At 38.1% G+C, this 4,570-nt stretch overlaps 1 long non-coding RNA gene across 1 annotated transcript in view; it reads right to left on the minus strand.

The window, feature by feature from the left end:
• The window catches only part of LOC105861774 (uncharacterized), a 1,859-nt gene extending 975 nt beyond the window's left edge, over nucleotides 1-884 (minus strand). The window contains exon 1 of the long non-coding RNA XR_001149714.3: nucleotides 840-884. This is a non-coding gene — a long non-coding RNA (uncharacterized LOC105861774). The remainder of the gene's footprint in view (nucleotides 1-839) is intronic.
• Nucleotides 885-4,570: the final 3,686 nt, after the last annotated feature.

Here is a 4,570-nt window from a genome sequence, read left to right on the forward strand (position 1 = left end):
CATCACAGCTGAGGAGCCCCATGTTTAAGAAACCCCTATCGTTTATAATGGGCTGCAAGCAAACCTGCTCAATCTTTGCCCCCAAGGAGACATTATCACATTGTATAAACATATCTGTCCTCTGCTCCACAGGGAAATAGTATCTTCCAAGACAGTTTGCATGCAAACATTCTTTTATCTTTTTCTTTTCTTTTCTTTTCTTTTCTTTTCTTTTCTTTTCTTTTCTTTTCTTTTCTTTTCGAGACAGAGTCTCACTCTGTTGGCCTGGCTAGAGTGGCGTAATCATAGCTCACAGCAACCTCCAACTCCTGGGCTCAAGCAATCCTACTGCCTCAGCCTCCCTCGTAACTGGGACTACAGGCATGCACCACCATGCCCGGCTATTTTTTTCTATATATTTTTAGTTGTCCAGCTAATTTCTTTCTATATTTATTAGAGACGGGTCTCGCTCTTGCTCAGACTGGTCTTGAACTCCTGAGCTCAAATGATCCACCCGCCTCAGCCTCCCAGAGTGCTAGGATTACAGGCGTGAGCCACCATGCCTGGCCAAACATATAATCCAGAACAAAGATAGTTAGTGCCTCTGCTCACAAAATGTGCAGAAATGTAAGGGAACTATGAAGAATTGTCTCCCAATACAACCATATTTACCAAGTTGCTACAGTTTGAACACTGTCCCCTCCAAAACTCATGCTGAAAATTGCTATTGTAACAGTATTAAGAGATGGGGCCTTTAAGATGTGATCAAGCTCTGAGGGCTCTGCTCTCATGAATAAATTAGCCCATTATTTAAGGAATGGCTTAGTTATCTCAGGAGTTCAGCCCCCTTTGCAACTCACTTGCTCTTCCACCATCCACCATGGGATGACACAGCACAAAGACCCTCACTAGATTATGATGTCATGCTCTTGGAATTCTCAGCCTCCAGAACTGTGAACAAAATAGATTCATTTTCTGGGTACATTACCCAGTCTATGGTTTTTTGTTTGTTTGTTTGTTTGTTTGTCTTAGCAGCAGAAAATGGACTAAGACACAAGCCCTCAGCAAGACCACAATCTGTAGACTCACCATTGGTATCTCTATCTCACATTGAATGGTGTAAATAAAAGCAGTGTTTTCCCCTCTTAATAAAAAGGCTTTAAAAGAGAACTATATTTCCATTTGGAAGGAAGTAAGAAATGTAATGATCATGGCAGTGTACTGTTCTCCTTTTCTCCTTTCTCTATCTCAGGAACCTGCAATATGACAAGCCCAGCTGTTAAGCAGATGCAAGTACATGACCCATAGAGAATGTGACAATAAAAATATTAGCATTATTTCCATGGCACTCACCATGTGGTTATTACAGAAACCATCAGCATCAGCAAACTACAATATTTATTTTGTTCTTAATATTATAACACCCTAAGGGAACTTTATTTGAAAAAAGTTAAAAATGAAAGTACATGTTATATATCTTTGCTGGAAAATGGTAGAAAATTGATTTATTGAAGCCATATGGAAAGGAAGAGGAAGTCTATTAAAAACAGAAAGTAAAAAAAAAGAGAACGAACCATAGTATGGTAATCATGGCATGAAAATGGGCATCAAGGATCTACGTAAAAAATGTATCCCTGATAGATGATACCACATGTCATCTGTACTTTTAACTAAGTACATATGGTTCTGATCAATTACTTTTAATTTTTCACAATTTGAAATGTTTTCAATGGAAAAAATAATTGAAGTAGGAGTAAGAGAACATCATTTTATGCCTTCATGGCATTACTTTGGGCATTAGTTTCCTCCTAAGTAAAAGAAAAGGCTGGACAATTTATAGCAAGCTTTCCAGTTCTCAAATACCAATCCCCCCTTTCAAAAGGGGAATTTAATTCATTTTATTATTTTCCTCATTATTAATTGCTGCATATTCCTAAACTCAAATGGATGCATGCTGAAAAATTACCATGAAAAGAGTCATAATCTAAGTTGACAAAATCCAGATAATATGAACAAGTTCACTGAGTTCTTACACATTATCTAATCATGGTCTCATTCTATACTGTAGGTATATTCCCTTTTCTATCAATATTACTTTAGAGAATTCTCCCCATCCTTGAGAATAAAGATTGTCGTTGTAGAATCTAATGATTGAGAAAATACATAATATAATCAGTATAAATTCCATAATGCTTTTAAAATGAAAATCTACTTTATCTATCACATATATAAAAATAGTAGATATAGGTAAAAATAGTAAGTTATTCACATTACTAATGTAAATACAATGCTTGGGATGTATGAGATCTCACAGACCCACTGCAGTAAACAGTGTCTTGTCCTTTCACCAATCCTACACCTGAGGATCTCCACCCCATATGCCAAAACTATCCTCCACAGCATGCCACCCTACAACAATATCATTTTAGAGATAAAGAGACTTTAATGATCACAATTTCCAATATACTGATTTTATAGGATATTAAAATGGAGTATCAGAAATGTATTTATCAGTAGCAAAACTAAAGCTAGAACTCAAGTCTCCTGATTCCTTATTTCATTTCTATTATGGACAGAACAAACCATCCTCTTTATAGAAGGTACTATTGGTATCCTACCCAGATCCCATTTATCTAGTGAATGCCTCCCTGCCCCAGCTGTGCAAGGGTTGGCTGGAGAGAGCTCACAGCTATACCCTTCACCTAAGAAGTGCTTTCAGCAGAGGTGCCTTGCCTAGAAATTCCTGTAAGGCTTATGCCCCCCACCCCATATACACACACCTCCATGAGCAGCCCACAGGCAATGGCTGACTGATAAAGAGGCACAAAAGGCCCAACTCCTTTGTCTCAAGCAGGATCCCACTGTGATATCATTCATGCTCCAGAACTCCCAGTGAGATCAGGGTGGAGTTAGGCTTTAGCTTACACCACATCTTTGCCCAGCTCCCCTCCCTGCCTTCCCTGTCTCCTTTGTGGCTTCTCCTGAGCCTACTCCCTCAATGAATCACTTGCACAACAATCACTATTTCAGGCTCTACTTCTGGAGAACCTGATCTAAGACGCTTTCTTTGAACCTTTTTAGAAATAGAGCTGTCAACCTCATAAGGCATGCCATTCTGTTTTTAGACAGCTCTGATCAGCAGAAAAGTTTTATTATTATTATGTCAAGAGTACATCTGCCTCTATAATTTCTATGGTTCTATGTAGAATAAATCTAATCCCCTTTTCATGTGACAGCCTGTCAGATATTTGGGGTAGGGGGACCATAATGTTCTCCTTAAATCTACTTCTTTTCTAAGCTATAAGAGAAAAAATGTTTTCTTAAAATAAAATCATAGAATATTTTAGCTCAGAGTAATGTCTGTTTGACAACCAAATTGCACTAGGCAAAATTATGGAAAATCAACCAGAAGAGAAGCTGAAGAAGACTGTGTTCAAATGCACTGGAGGAGAAAAGACTTACCTAGTATAAGAAACAAATCTCAGAAAAAAAAATAATAGAGGCATAAACCACTTAAAACCAGACACAATGAAATACTGCAAGGATTCCATGGAAGAGAAATCTTATCATTCTCAGGAGATGTCACAGAAGTATTAATAGGTCTAAAATATCTCTAGAACTCAAATGTGTATATGTCAATTCACATAGTATCCGACGTACTTTTAAGATTTTTAGGTAAGGATTGATAAATTCTGTCTCAGAATCATTGAGACTTATTGATGAGATGCACACCTGGAATACAACAATAAAAGAGCATGTATTCCTTGTTCAAAGAGAAAATGTCTCTTTGAAAGGAAAACTGTATGTCAAGAATGTATACATTCCTATGAACATTTAAAGTCTGAAGGTAGACACATTTAAGAAAGGATAAACCCAAAAAGAAATGAAAGTAGTATCTTTAAGGGAGTGTAATACAGACAGACAGACAGGTGAAGGAAATTAGGTAAAACAGTGCTACATAGCCTTTGCTGTGGCTCTACACCTTGAAATGTGCTTTCTCACATTTTTTTTTACTCTAGCCTTGCAGTGGATTTATCAGGTGAATGATGCATAATCACCATCTTATGGCAGTTATGAGTGATTAATTGGCCATGCCCCAAATCTCCCAACTCACCAGTGGTGAGTCTAAGACTTGAGCATGGTTCTTTAACTCTAAAGTCTATGTTCCTACTGCCTCACCATGCTATTTTCTAATACATGTAGTGAAACTGCTACAGAATTGTCCATCTGGAATCTGTTAGTGGTCTCATCCTACTAACAGCATGTATTAGTTTCCCAGAGCTACCATAACAAATTACCACAAATTGGGTGACTTAAAACAGAAATTTATTCTCACTGTTTGGCAGCTACAAGTCTGAAATGAAGGTGTTGGCAGGGCAATGTTCCCTCTGATGACACTAGGGAAAGGTCCCTCCTTGTCTCTTCCTAGTTTCAATCCCTGGTGTTCCTTGGCTTATAGAGTCATCAGTCCACTCTCAGCCTCTCTCTCCACACGACATTCTCCCTGTGTGTGTCCCTGTGCCTGAATTTTTCCTCTTTTTATGAGGACACTAGTCATATTAGATTTAAGGCCCACCCTTATCCAACACCA

This window comes from Microcebus murinus, chromosome 9 (assembly GCF_040939455.1).
Source record: "Microcebus murinus isolate Inina chromosome 9, M.murinus_Inina_mat1.0, whole genome shotgun sequence".
In the NCBI taxonomy this organism is placed as follows: Eukaryota; Metazoa; Chordata; class Mammalia; order Primates; family Cheirogaleidae; genus Microcebus; species Microcebus murinus.